We start from the raw sequence: 16430 nt of genomic DNA, 5'->3' as shown, positions 1-16430 counted from the left end.
TAGTGCTGTTGGGTGTCGTTTCAGGTGCCTGTTGGCCATTTATATATCTTCTTTAGAATGTCAATTCTGGTCTTTCGCCTACTGAGATTGGACTATTTTTTTCTGCTACTCAGTTTGATGAGTTTCTTATGTATTTTTCATATTAATACATTCTCAGATATCTGGTTTGCAAATTGTGTCCCATGAAGTAGGCTACCTTTTCACTTTTGATTGTTTCCTTTGCAGTGCATAAGCATTTAAATTTGATGTGGTCCCACTTGTTTACTTTTTACTTTTTTGCTTGTGCCTTAGGTGTCATATGAAATCATTCTGTAAACATATCAAGGAATTTTTTCCCAGTTTTCCTCTAGTAGCTTTATGGATTCATGTCTTCCATTTAAATCTTTAGAGCATCTTTCATTGAAGAATAGTTGACATATAATATTATAAAAAGATCAGGTGTATAGTAAAGAGATCAAACAATTATAGGCATTGCGATATGCTCATCATGATAAGGGTAGATACCATATGTCATCTTACAAACTATTACAATATTATTGACTACATTCTGTATGTTGCAGCTTTAAGGGTAAACATTTTTTCTTTTTTTTTTATTATGGTATCATTGATATACAGTCACATGAACAACACTGTGGTTACTATATTCCCCCCATTATCAAATCCCAACCACATACCCCATTATAGTCACTGTCCATCAGCGTAGTAAGATGCTATAGGGTCACTACTTGTCTTCTATGTGCTATACTGCCTTCCCCGTATCCCCCTCTCCATTAGGTGTGCTAATCGTAATGCCCCTTATTACTCTTTTCTGAACTTTCCCACCCATCCTCCCCAGTCCCTTTCCCTTTGGTAACTGTTAGTCCATTCTTGGGTTCTGTGAGTCTGCTGCTGTTTTGTTCCTTTAGTTTTTTCTTTGTTCTTATGCTCCACAGATGAGTGAAATCATTTGGTACTTGTCTTTCTCTGCCTGGCTAATTTCACTGCACATAATACTCTCTAGCTCCATCCATGCTGTTGCAAATGGTAAGATTTGTTTTCTTCTTATGGCTGAATAATACTCCATTGTATATATGTACCACATCTTTATCCATTCGTTTACTGATGGACACTTAGGTTGCTTCCATTTCTTGGCTATTGTAAATAGTGCTGCAATAAACATAGGGGTGCACATGCCTTTTTGGATCTGAGATCATGTTTCCTTTGCATAAATTCCTAGGAGTGGAATTCCTGGGGCAAACGGTATTTCTGTACTTAGTTTTTTGAGGAACCTCCATATTGCTTTCCACAATGGTTGAACTAATCTACATTCCCACCAGCAATATAGGAGGGTTCCCCTTTCTCCACATCCTTGCCAGCATTTGTTGTTTCTTGTTCAAGGCAATTCATATCAAATTACCAACTGCATTTTTCAATGAACTAGAGCAAATAATGTTAAAATTGATATGGAACAACAAAAGAACCCAAATAGCCAAAGAAAAATTGAGAAAGAGGAACAAAACTGGATATTATGCTTCCTGGCTTCAAGATATACTGCAAAGTTATAATAGTCAAAGCAGTATGATAGTGACACAAGAACCAACACATAGAGCAATGGAAGAGAATAGAGAGCCCAGAAATAAACCCAAACATATATAGTAAATTACTATATGACATAGGAAGGAAGAATAAACAATGGGGAAAAGAGAGTTTTTAATTAAGTCTGTAGGGGAAAGTGGACAACAACATGCAAGAGAAGGAATCTAAATCACTCTCTAATTCCATACAAAAGTACAATAAAAATGGATTAAAGATATAAATGTGACATCAGTCCATAAAACTTTTAGAATAATAAATATACAGAATGTTATTGAGTTCTAGCATGAGTAACTTCGTTCTGTATTTGTCTCCCTGGGGAAAGTAGAAAAATAGAAAACATAAATAAGTGAGGCTATATCAAACTAAAATTCTTATGCACAGCCAAGGAATCCATCAAGAAAATAAAAAGACAACCCACAGTGCGGAATAATGTGTTTTTAAAATGAAATATTCAATAAGGAGCTAACATCCAAAAATATAGTAAGAACTCATATACCTCAACACCAAAAAATATTAGCCCAATTAAAAAATGGACAGAGGATGGGTGTAAATACTTTTCAAAAGAAGTCATACAGATAATAAACAGGCACATGAAATTATTCTAAACAAGACAAATCATAAGAGAAAGGCAAAAAAAATGAGAATGAGGTATCACCTCACAGTAGTTAGAATGGCCACTGTCCAAAAGACTAAAAACAAAAGTAAGCAAATGGTTGTAGACTCATAGACACTGAGAAATGACAGGTGAGGGAGGGGTTAGGGTGGGTGGGTGAAATAGATGAAGGGGATAAAGAGGCTAAAATCTCAATCATAATATATATAAATTAGTCACAGGGATGAAAGCATAGAGACAGTAGGCAACAGTTCCAAAACATCTTTCTTCATTGAGAGATAGTAACTATACAGTATTTGGGGTGAGCACTTAATAAGGTATATAATGCTGAAGTGCTGTTGTATAATTGCAAACCAATATAATATTGTATATCAACTTTACTTCAATAAAAAGTTTAATAGAATAAAAACACACACACATGCCCATTCTACTATGTTAGGTACTTGTTTAGATATTCAATTGATGTTGCTTTTTATTGCTCCACTTCTATGCATCCAGTGTTTGTTGATTCAGTGACTTCTAAATAAAGTTTCTAAATAATTAAAAAACATCTTATTACACACCTTTCCTGAATATTAAACAAAATGGACAAAGTAAAATTTAATCTGCTGTGCTTTTTAGTCAACCTGAGGGTGAATTTATATGAAAATAAATGCCAAAATTGTTTTTGCTTTTCTACAAATGCTGCTAAACATCAAAGGCACCGTTTCTTTTCTTTAGAACTCTTGATTTAATTTGCACATTTTAAGAGTCATTTTATTGAAATACATTTTCTATACAATATTATATTGGTTTCAGATAAACAACACAGTGATTCAACAATTAAATACATCAGTGATGCTCACCATGATCAGTGTAGTTGCCATTTGTCACTTAACAAAGATAATAAAATACTATGAACTTTATCCCCTATGCTGTACTATTATTTCTGTGAACTATTATTTTATATGTGTTTCTCTTCATCCCCCTCAACTATATCACACATCATCCCTCTCCCATGGTAATCAACCACCTGTTCTATGTTTATGAGTCTATTTCTGTTTGCATCCATGAATAGATGAATGGATAAAGAAGCGGTACACATATGCAATGGAATATTCTTCAGTCATAGAAAAGAAAGAAGTCTTGCCATTTGTGACAAAATGGGGATAGACCTTGAGGATATGATGTTAAATGAGAAAGGTCAGTCAGAGAAAGATAATTTCATTTGTATGAGGTATCTTAAAAAAAAAAACAGAAAATGTCTCACATGTCTCTTTTGTAATGGTTTACTGATACATAATTTATATACAAAGAATGATGCACATTTTAATGTGTACCATATGATGACTTTGGACATATGTATGTGCCTGGTGAAACTATCATGATAATTAAAGTAATATATGTATCTGACACCCACCTTGTTTCACTCTATTTCTGAGGGTTAAAAACACTTAATATCTACCCTCTAAACAAATTTTGAGGTAAACACAACTACAATGTTAAAATTAGGAACTATATTGCACATCAGATCTCTGTGTTCTGTTATATATTCAGATAGCATAGTTGAAATTTCATATCCTTTGAATATAAACTCCCTAATTGTCTCACACACCAAGGCCCCAGCAACACCTATTCTATTTTCTGCTCCTATGAGCTTGTTTTAGAAAATCCATATAAGTGTAATCATTCAGTATGCATACTTCTATGACAGACTTGTTTCACTTAACACAATGTGCTCCAAATTAATTCACATTTGTATATATGCAGGATTTTTTGCCTTTTCAAGGCTAAGTCATTTTCCATTGTGTATATAAACCACACTCTTTTCTTCCATTCATCTGTCCATGGACAAAAGAGTTGTTTACACATCTTGGCTATTGTGAATAATGTTGCAGTGAACATGGGAGTATAGATATCTATTCAGGATCCTGATTTTAGTGTGACCTCCTCAGTACAATACTATGTCCTCTGCATCTTAGATATCTCTGAGATAAAATCATGTTATGAATTAGCCCATCATTTGTCTAAGACTGAAGACAAAGAGGTGATTTGGCAATGCAACAGTAGGTCTCTAATAACAACTGCTCAATATGTTCTCAGAGCTTGGCAGTGTGCACCACCCTGAAGTTCTCTCAAGAGTATAGCACTTGTTAATGTAGTAATAAACAAGGCATGGCCTTCTCAGTAGGCTGTCCTCCTTTTGTTTAGCTAGAAACATAACATTTCCACAATAGTTTGGCAATGTGGGTCAGGCTTCTAATATTTCAAGAACTATGAACAAATTATACAAAACAGTATTGATCAAGGAAAATGAGGACAGATTTGTAGCTTACTATCACAAAAAAAGACAATAACAATATATGTAGACAAACATAACTAATTCATGAGGATATATCAAAATATAAGAATATATATAAAATATAAATTTTTATAAATATAAATATAAACGCCAGCATCAATGTTGCTTCTAACCAGGAAGTCAGGATAGGAAAAATAGATAAATTACCTTGAAATTAAATGAAAATACATATTTTTCTAGATTTTCTTTCCCAACTCTGCTGAGATAACATTAATTTAGACATTTGTAGGGTCACAGAATCTAAGCGCATAACATATTAAAAGTAAGATAAATTCTTCCCAATGTTTTACTTACTGAGTACATTACAGTATTATGTAAAAGGCTTTAAAAATTCTTCCTAAACAGATCCATAATTTTTATATCACTTCTTCAGCATCAATAGTTGTCCTAGACATGTTTCAAGAGTTTGATATTGATGTTTGAAAGTTCCAGTTTTACTCATTCTCTCCAAGCACCAGGAATCTAAATGTCTTTTAATGTATCCCCTTCTGTGATTAGCTGCTCTAGAGTTTCTCTCAGAAATTTTTGAATGATAGATCTCCTCTGAAATTTTTTTAACACAAATGAGAAAAGATAAGTTATGCCAAATGTCTTTCACTTCAGTGTCTCAATAGAACTGGTATGTGAACCCTTTCTTTCATCCTTTACAGCACATAGTCCATAGCAGGTGTGGTTCAATTCATATTTGATTGATTCTGTTTTCCTCTTGGCAAGCATTTAGCCATTTCTCTTGCTGCACTCTACTTCACCTCTGCACCTGCACATTTTATCTCAGAAAAGCATCCACCCTGAAATTATTCCTTCAACAAGCACCCCTCCTTCTGTGTAGCATGCATTTCAGTGTTTAATGTATTGCTAACTTTCTATGCAGTCCTCTCCACCTGATTACATAGCTTTTGCTGAAATCTCCTTATTCTAAAGTAACTATTTTAAATTCATTTCAGTTACTTGTGCTTGCCTTGAGCATTTCAAATCATAAAGAAATCTCATTTATATCTTTATTGCTTTTCAATAATAATGTTAGTTAATAGTGGTACAATTATAGTATTATTTAATATTCATCTGTGAAAAATCTAGAGTAAAAGATTATATCATTAAAAATGTTAGTGTTTCCATTTCTGTATCTTATTTATAAGTAATTCATGTCATAAAATGTTTTATAATTTCATTGCCATATTTTGGGAATAATATTGATAATATTGTAAACAATAATATTTATATGCCTGCAATAGTGGCATTTATATGACCTTTCCAGTGCTTTAACAAATTATTTTATGTTAGATTTTTTCTATAACACTCTCTGAGTTATATGTGGTTTCTTTTATTTGTTTCATTTTTCTAATGAAAAGAAAGTCCTTTTAGCAGAGAATCTTCCAAAGCAACACTCATTGATTTAGTTGATACCATATATTTATATTTTTAGTTAGTGAAGGAACTCATGCTAACAGCTAATTAATTAATTAATCAATTAATTTTTATTAAGGTATTACTGATATACTCTCTTAGGAAGGTTTCACATGAAAAAACAATGTGGTTACTACATTCACCCCTGTTATCATGTCCCGCCCCACACCCCATTGCAGTCACTGCCCATCAGTGTAGTAAGATGTCACAGAATCACTATCTTCCTTCTCTGGGCTACACTATCTTCCCCCTGGTCCCCCTACTCAATACCATGCATGCCAATCATAATACCCTGCTAACAGCTATTTTTAACTGACTTTATTTTTAAAAAAACAAATTTTAGCTATAGGTTATTAGAAGTTTCATTTCCATCTCCCTGTCTTCAGTTGCATCTTCTTTTTCCTAGATCTAAAATTCTCATGTTTCCCTCCGCCAACTTTGCCTTACATCTCGTGTCTCAGAGTGTATCTGCTGGCCTTCTGAATAGTCTTGCTCAGTAGAGAATATTCAGGACTTTTTCCCTTCTTATTATCTCAATTACACTTATAAATTATTTCATTCACAAAACTTTCAAATGTGGACAACTGAAGAGTAGAACTGCTAAGTCCCCACAAATGATTAAACAGATGAAATTAAATGACATATTAAAATAAACACTAGAACCATTTTAAGGGCTCATAAAATAAAACTGTCATCAAAAATTGATCATACTTATAACCGTACAAGATGTTTTACATTTTATATTTTATATTACAATATTTTGCTTATGTGATTCAATTTCTATGAAACATTATTGCAACTCTTTTTGGCTGGTTGATTTTTTAGTTATTTTAAATTCAACTCAAGTGATATTTAACTCATGGGGCCTGCATTTCAATGCGCAGGGACTTTTTCTGTTACCTGTGTTTCAATACTTTCATATGTATCAAGCTCAGATATTCAGACTATTATAAATTAATCATTTAAAATAAACACTAGAATCAGAACCATTTAGTCTATTCTATTAGCATACATACATCATATAAAGCACAAACAATTACATATGCTTAAGATACTCAAATGTATCTTGGCTATGTCAGGGAATTATTCATTAGTAATTTTAAATAAATACATAAATTAAGACATACAAAATACCTGAGAAGTAAATGCATAAGTTTATCTTCCCTGTCATGAATATTTATTTTAACACAATTTAAAGAAGCAACATAACCTTAGACCCTACTTATTCATTGAATGGAATTCATGGAGTTACTTCCCATGGATATTCATACTTCTCATAGACCATATGAACAGTTCTGCTTCCGGGTTATTTATAAGCATGACTCTATAGTAAAGGACTTGTACAGGTCATATCTCCAATGAGCCCTGGAGAACCACGTGAGTTCCACCTCCAGAGAGTCCAGCTTTCCTCTAACTGTGGACTGGTGAGGATTATCTGGCCATGCCATTGAGATTAATTAAATTTGTAAGAGTATTTCTTAGCAATAAAATGACAAAGTTTTTTGTGATACTTAACAAATGAGAAGTATTCAAAAAAGTTTCTGGTCCACTGCAGAGTCAGTTAAATTTCAAGTTCATGTCTGATTACAAAAGCAATTTATTTACTATTATAGTAACTTCATAAATGTGTGCAAGTCCTATACAATTATATTTTCTTAAGATCTGGACTCCAATATGGCATGAAAGAAATCAAATACAAATTGAAATTAATTTTAAAAATCTTTTACAAGCCAAATCAATAAGCAGATATTAAATTAAAGAAAAGTGAATATTTTAGAATGACTTATTAAAGGAAAGCAAGTAAATGAAAAGTAATTATGGTATGGAGTGGCATTCCTACTCACCCAAACTGACTGGAATACACCTATGCACAGGAGACGTAGCCAATAATGTGATTATCATTCAGATATTAAGTATTACACATTAAAAGCAGTTATTAGAAAAATGGCCTTTTGTCAACATTATAAATGTTCTTAAGAGCCACCAATTTGGAAAGAAGAAAAATGAAGGGACGGTTAACAAGATACTAGGAAATTCTAGGGCATGAGCACGCAAAATTCAAAGTTTCAGAAATAGACTCTTAAATACAGAGAACAGACTGCTGTACGCGATAGAAAGGAGTGGTGGGGAGATGGATAAAGTAGGTGAGGGGGATAAAGAAGTACAAAATACCAATGATAAGATAAATTAGTCATGGTGATAGAAGTACAGTGTATGGAATATTTTCGGTAATATTTTAATATCTTTGCCTGCTGACAGATGGCAACTACACTTACAGGGCAGAGTATAATTGTCAAATCAGTACATTGTATACCTGAAGCCAATATAATATTGTATATCTACTATACTCAATTTAAAATATTGAAGTTTCTATTTCTCCAGTACACAATGTCACTACAGTCAGAAAAATCCAGAGGAAATCCTGCAAAGTGTGTTGAGAAGTCTCTAGAAGCAGGAATTGCCCTTGACTACATACAGGACATTTTCTACTTCAACAGAAAGGGGATTGTATCCCTCACCCAGAGTTTCATAGCATCACAAGTCTTATCATTATTCCTTGTTCTCACGCTATCCATGTGTGCATTTGTACAGAAAGCCACTTTCTGAAGGACAACTCAGAATGATTCAGTTTGCAAATTCTCTCTTGAATACAGGTATGTAACAGGCTAGTTATGTAACTGGGTAGGATTGGCAGTCTGAGATAAGAGGAAAATGACAACTTTTAAGCTGTAGTATGTCATGGAAACTAATAAGTTATAGTATTTTTATTTTCATGGAAACAGAGTACTCTGAAGAGAATAATGGTAGAAAAATTACAAAGTATTTGTACAAAAGGTAAGAGCCACAAATAATACGGCATTTTAAAGAACACAATTGAAAATAACATGAAAATATGTAGCACACATATCACAAATATATAATGACAACTCTGGAGACATTTTTAAATTTATTGGAAGATATTTAAAACCTAAATGGAGAAATAGAGTATGCTTGTGGATTATAACACTTAGTATTACAAAGATGTCAATTATACTTATTTATCCCATGAAACCTAATTTTTAAATCTTGGTAATATTTTTTTTTTCTGTAGAAAATGTCATGTGCTCTAAAATAACCTAAAGAGTTACACTCAAATAGTCTAAATAATTCTAAGGAATAAAAGGTTACAAGAACTGGATTATCAGGTCTTGAAATAAAACCATAGTAATCGAGTAGTTTGATTTGGGAGCTTAATAGGCAAATACTACAACAGGGCAGAGCACAGTTACAGAATTTTGCATAAAAGGAAATTCAACAAATGGCAGGAACACTTTGGTTATGTGAACAATATGTGTACCTCAATAGTTTGTTCCAGAAAAACTGAGTAACAAATATTGGACAAAGTGAATTGAATTCCTTTTTCCTGATCTACTCTCATCAATTGTAAGTACACTAAATAATGAAATATGAAAACCAATATTACAATATTTTGGAATATGTCTTCAGACCCTCAAAGTAGGATATCATTTTAAAAGGAAGAAAAGGAGTAAGAGAAGGGCTCAGAGAAGGTGCAGGAGGAGAAGGGAGAAGAGCTGGGAAAAAGTCACCAAATTCACACAGTAGAAACATACCCCTGAATATAATTTCATTTCAATTACGATTTTTTTCTCAAGAGCCACCAGGTGAGTCCCAAAGTGCACATTAGAAATAAAAGCAAGTAAGTGCCACTCACAAAGCCCAAAAAGGAATTCCAGAGAAGAGGAAGCACAAATATGTCATTAACACATGGGAGTGTGTTGTGAACTATTTGTATTGAAGGAAAATTAAAAGTAAATCTCAGTGAGGTCTCACTGCACATCAGTAGATTGAAAATATAAAGTCTGAAAGCACGAACTCTTGACAAGCATACAGAGCAAAGGTAATGCTTATGTAGTTAGTGCTGGTGAGTGCGGGGGTTGCTGTACCTGCTTTCGGAAACAGTGGGACATCCTGTCAGCCAACGAAGTTTAGGTGATGTGTTGGTACCAATTTAGCTGAAATTCTGGTGACGAGTGCAACAAAGATTATTTCCCACTTATGCCCCTGAGTGTGGGCTATGGCTTTGGGGCTCAGCACTCACACTCTGGCAGGTATCAGAACAGCTTCTATGGGAGATGTTACCAGTTCCTCCACCAGGATGAAAAGAAATAGATGAAGGGGATATATGGGTACAAAATTTAAATTATAAAATAATTTAGTTACAGGGATGGAGGTATATCATAAGTAATATAGCTCAGAATATTGTAATATGTTTATAGGGTGACAAATGGTAACTATACTTAATTATGTTGAGCATTTATTTATATAATTGTTGAATCACTAAGCTGTTTATCTAAAACCAAAATAATATTGTATATTAACTACATTTAAATTCAAATGAATGAAAAATTTCTTTTACTGTCTATTCCAAAATTTTGCAAAATATAAAACAATAATAATAATAAATTCAAAACACATTCCTGATATTCTCTGGGGGATAACGTCATTCCATAGGGGTGAGGAGTAAATGATTTAGGATTATTGTCATAAACAAAACTATAAATATAGAATGAATCACTTAAATGAATTTCATTCTAGAACTCTAAATTACTTCAATATCAAAATAGTGGAAGTACATTGACTCTGCACAAAAGGAAGTTCATGTACTGTAGGAATAATTAAATATCTTCATCATTAAACTGATCATGAGTCTAACAGTGGTGTACTTTATGAACATAATTGTGTAAGTCTTACACATAAATACAAAATATGAGACAGGGAAATGTATTATTTCTATACTATATGTAAAATCATATAAATGTTGGTGTATAAATAACTGTTTTGTATTTCAATATACTGAAATTTGAAATTAAATTATAAGATAATCAAAACTTTTTTTAAAGCACCTATACATTGTTTATCAGAGAACCTCTTAATTGCTTCAGATCTCCCAATTTGTATTAGTTCAATATTACATGAATTTCATTTTAATGATTTCAAAAATTTGTAATCCTAATTTATGAGGTTGCATATTTAGGGTGCTTGGGAAACAAGTCTATACCCTGAAGATTTTCAAGCAGGATCTGGCTTGTTTTCAAAATTTTGTGTAGGGTGATGTTACACTCAATTTTTAGAAAACAATTTTTAACATTGATCTGTTAAAAAATTCATGTTTTACTTTGGATGAGGACTCAAATCACACATACAAAGCAGTAATGTACATTAAAGGATGGTTTATGGAGGGCAGACACACTACTGCTTTTATTTCACAGCGTGTAGAAATTGAGCTTGAAAATTGCTGTTGAGTGTATATGAATTATGAAGACCTATATATCTTAAAATTATATTATTTATTTATTTATATTGAGGTATGTAAGAATATAGCAATTTATCCTCCATTTGCCCCATGGTCCTAAGCACATAAGCCTGTGAGAATTATGCCTGGGCTTGCCAGGGGCTTGACTGGGTTTACCCCGCCTTATCTCTAAACATCCCGACCCTCCCCCAAAGCAGCAGGCCAAGCAGATCCACAATAAAGGCACCACACTGCTGCCCTCTCTCTCTTTGTCTCTGTCTCTGTCACCCTGCTCTCTCTCCCTCTCTATCTGCTCTCTCTGCTGTTCTCTCACTCTCTCTCTCCCCACTCCCCTCTGGGGCAGCCACTCTCTGTTTCAGATAATAAAATCTCATGCGTGAGCCCATGTCTCTTGAGTCATTCTGGTTAAGGAGGGTCACGGCGAGATACCCTTTCAGGTACATAAAATAAAGTCAACAAATCTTAGTGTATAGCCTGATGAATTTTGACATGTATACACACTCATGAAACTGTTGCCCTGACCAAGACACCAATCTTTGTTTTTAAGAGAAGGAAGGGACAGCATTATAGAAAACTCCTAAATCACCTTGGAGAAAACCTAATAAATGTAATGTTGGCAGACTGATGCCAGAAATCCAACTGTGAGACTGCTTCTAGGTGAGTTTAGGTTGAAGTGGAATATGTTATTGGGTCCTGGAGTTAGTAGGCTCCGTGGTATGCAGTCACATAACTCTTAGTTAAATTGTGTCCTACAGTTTTGTGGGAAGCAGGACTCAGACATGTAAACTTGGATATTTCACTGAGGATATTTCCAAGCAATGTGTCAGACCTGCACCTAGGATCCTTTTTGCTTATAATAAACTAGGGAAGTCATAAAATGAGATAATTAATGTTTAACAAAAGAACTAGAATTTGATTACATGAGAAATGGTCATGCTGTACCATACTCAGACAAAGAAAAAGAAGCGAAAATTCTGAAATGTCTGTTGAAAGCATTGCACAGAAAAAAGACCTACTGGGTGGCTTTACTAAATTCTTCTGAAAGTTTGGGAAGATAGATACAGAGTATTTAGTCACAAGAGAGGAAGATACTCCTCACAAATCTTTTCAAAGTAGAGGCCATGTTGGGTATTTAAGTGCCTGTTCCTCAGCCATTTCAACAAAAGCCAAAAATAGAGAAGGAATTATAGCAATTCTTTGTGTATCAATTTGGCTTTTGTGCAGTGGAGTGAATATCCATGAAATTTATGCAATCTTCACTTTGTTCTTGACAATTTTGAATCAGGAAAAACTGCCTGCTGAGCTTGAACTGAGAGAGAGAAAGAGTATCCTGGAGGGACATGAAATTTATACATATGCAAATTACGCTCTCTGTAAGCAGGACGGTAGAAAAACTCATTTTCAGTTGTTTACCAACATTTCAGAAAAAATAAGATGAATCTTGGTGGAGCCCAGAGGGCAGAACCATGAGCATAAAGTGTAAAACCAAGAGTTCAAAGACAGCTGAAAATGCAAGATTTTTAACAATACTTGAAATCAAATTATGGATTTTTAATTTTTCTAAATAAAGTTTACAAAAACAAAAACATAAATAATTTGTTCTAGTTACAATTAATTAATTTCAAAGCAAACAAACAGGTTTTCCCTCAGCCTAACAATTTAAAGGACTGATAATAACCATACCAAGTATCTGTCTAAAGCTAGTCTCATGCCTACAGTTTGAATGCTAAACTGATATAACATATTTGAAAGGCAGTTAAAAATTATCTTTAAGATACAAGGCATGGATAATGAAATCACCTATTTTTATAATTCTTCTATTTAATTCATTTAAAAAATTTTAAGGTTGTTGATTCATATGAATTTGTAGATTTATGTAATACCACATACCCTTTTTGCACAGCAAATAACATTTAACAAAACTAAAGTGCAGTATCACAACCAAGATATTGACATTGAAGATGCAGAACATTCCCAAGCCACAAGGATTCTTCATGTTGCCATTTAATAGCTACACTACCACCTAAATCCTGGCTAACACTAACATCTTCTATGTATCTACAATTTTGTCATTTTAAGAATGTTTTATACATGGGATCATATAATATATAAACTTTTGAGACTGGCCTTTTTCTACTCAGCATAATGCCCCTGATAACCCAGGTTATTGCATGTATTGACTGTTGCTTTGTATTGTGGACTATTTCATATTATTCATATATTATTGTATTTTATTTTAATTATTTACCTGTACCAGGGAAAATGAGCTCTTGCAAGGTTTTGGCTGTTACAAATAAAGCTCCTGTAAGTCTTCTTGAAGAAATTTTTCTGTGAACAAAAGCAATTTCTCTGGGGTAAATGTCCCAGATGAAATTGCTGGATTGTGTGATAGTTGAGTTGCTTGTTTATTTTAAGGGACATGCCAAACTACTCTCCAGGTTGACTGTCCCATTTTATTTTCACATCAGCAACATGTGAGTTACTCAGTAACTCTGAAGCATTGCCAGTATTTGGGATTGACATTCTTTATATTTTAGCCAGTCTGATAGATGTTTAGTGATATCACATTGTAGTTTAATTTTCTTCCCATTTGATTATTTTAGTACAATAGGCATGTCATAAAATGGTTGATATGAAAAATAAAGAAGAAATGATAATTATTTGAATTCAAAACAAGAATGGGTTTCATATACAGTTTAGACATTAAAATGATCACAGAGGGAAATTCTGTAACATTTTTGTATATTGGGTAAACCAGTAAACAGTTTAATAATGCCATTCATATAAAACTCTCCGAATTTTAAAAAGTGCAAGTAACTGTCGGTCCACTACAAAATCAGACTGCATATGCAATACGCTGATTGACCAAACACAGCCCATAAGCAGTCCATGAAAATATATTTTCATCACTAAGGGTCAACTGATCCTTTAAAAGTTTCTGCTTCTATAACTTGCCATCGTGAATACGAGGCTGCCATGTAATCTCTATATATTCAGGTCTCTGCCATGATCAGAGATTGTGACTTACAAGTGCAGCACTTCTTCAATAAGCAATAAATTTAGCTTAATGAGCAGAAAACTAAAGTTGTTTTAAATGCCTCCTTCGGTACTTCATATGGAGGGTTATTAATTGTCTGAGGACTGAATATCTCTTCTTCTTAATACCTACTTGTGGCATGTATGATTATCTCATTGGTCATTTACAGTAGTAGGATCTACATCAGTGGGTCTCCGTGATGGCTTTAGGGGATGATTTTATTCCCAGGGTATATTTCACAAGGTCAGAAGAGATGTTTCATTATCGTGACTGAAGGGAGAGGAGGGCTACTAGAATCCAGTATGTAGAGGATGGAATGGTGTTAAACATCCTAGAATATACTGGGCATGCCCTCCACAGTGAAGAATTATACAACCAAAATATCAATAGCACTATGGCTGAGAAGCCCTGAAATCAACACATTGTGATTCTAATTTGCATTTCCTTATTGGGTAATAAATGTAAAATTTTTAATCAATTGCTTATTGCCATGCCTACATCTTCAGTGAATAACTCTTCATGTATTTTTCTTATGTCTTAATTGAATTTTTATTTTACTTTATTATTGAGATTAGATATTTATTCTAAAATATTCTGTTGACTACATGTTTTGCCATCATTTTATACATTTGGTAGCTACTCATTTCATGCTCCTACCATTGTCTTTCAAAGAGCATAAAATTTTGATGGTTATTGAATTGGAGATAGCCTGTTAGCCATCTGTATTTCTTCTTTGAAAATGTCTGTTCATGTAAATCAAAACCACAGTGAGTTATCACCTCACACCTGTCAGAATAGTCACTTTCCAAAAGGCAAGAAATAACAAGTGTTGGCAAGGATGTGGAGAAATGGAAACCCTCCTGTACTTTAGGTGGGAATGTAAATTGGTGCAGGTACGGTGGAAAACTGTATGGAGGTTCCTCAAATCACTAAAAATAGAAGTACTCTATGACCCCTTATTTCTACTTCTAGGAATTTACCTGAAGAAAACAAAACCCTGTGATTCAGAAATATATGCACCCCTATGTTTATTGCCAGATTAACTGCAGTAGCCAAGATGTGGAAACAATCAGTGTCCATCAATAGATGAATGGATAATGATGCAGCCCATAAACACAGTGGAATATTACTCAGCCATAAAAACAGAGAGAATATCTACAATTTCCTTGGACATGGAAAGACCTTGAGGGAATTATTCTAAGTGAAATAAGTAAGGTAGAGAAACACAAATTACACATGATTTCACTAATATGTGGAATCTAAAAGAAAAAAATGGGCAAAACAGCAGTAGTGTCATAGAAACAGAGGTGACCAGTGGTTATTGTGGGGAAGAGTTCAGGGTGGGTCAGTGAAAGAGGTGAAGTGGGTAAAGAGGCACAAAATCTCAATTATAAATTAGTCATGGAAATGAAAGTGAATCATATATAATATAGTCAGTAACTCTAACATCTTATGGTGACATAATAACTTCACTAGTTAGGTAAGCATTTAATGCTATGTAGAGCTATTGAATAACTATATTGTGAACTTGAAACCAATAAAATATTGTATGTCATTTATACTTCAACGAAAATGAATTAGTAAAATATTTTTAAATGCATATTACCTTTTGATTCCATTTGCTTCTCTGGGGCTTCATTTTCCTTTAGAAAATTTCTATGCGTGGAAATATTAAATATAGCTAACATGCCATTTTCCTGTTAATCTGTCTAGTGACTGCTTAATACTTAGGCTCATGCACAATACCCAAAAAGGATGAAAGCCTTTTTTTCCCTCCCTTCCAGTGCGATGGCATACAGAAGTAACTGGACTGATACAGAATGTTTTGGTCATGTTGTGAAAGTCTATATATAATCTTTCATAAGCTGATAGAAACGGAAGATTTAGCAAAAAATGTTGATTATGACATTTCACATTTACATGTAAATGTAATTTTGACAAGTTTCCATGAACACACAATGCTTTAGAAATGAAAAGTAATTAGGCATTCAGAAAAAAAAGCAATTCTAATTTATACCAGAAAATAAGAGTTCAGATTTAAACAAAGACATATTTAAACATTGGCATGTGCAGCAAGTTCTTTGTTTTCTCATTAAATTTTTGTGGTATATGCAATAAAATTCCGAAATTTTAGTGTACAGCTTGA

The sequence above is a fragment of the Manis pentadactyla genome, chromosome 13 (genome assembly GCF_030020395.1).
Source record: "Manis pentadactyla isolate mManPen7 chromosome 13, mManPen7.hap1, whole genome shotgun sequence".
Lineage (NCBI taxonomy): Eukaryota > Metazoa > Chordata > Mammalia > Pholidota > Manidae > Manis > Manis pentadactyla.
The sequence above is the reverse complement of the archived record's forward strand: the minus strand, read 5'-3'. Positions refer to the sequence as shown.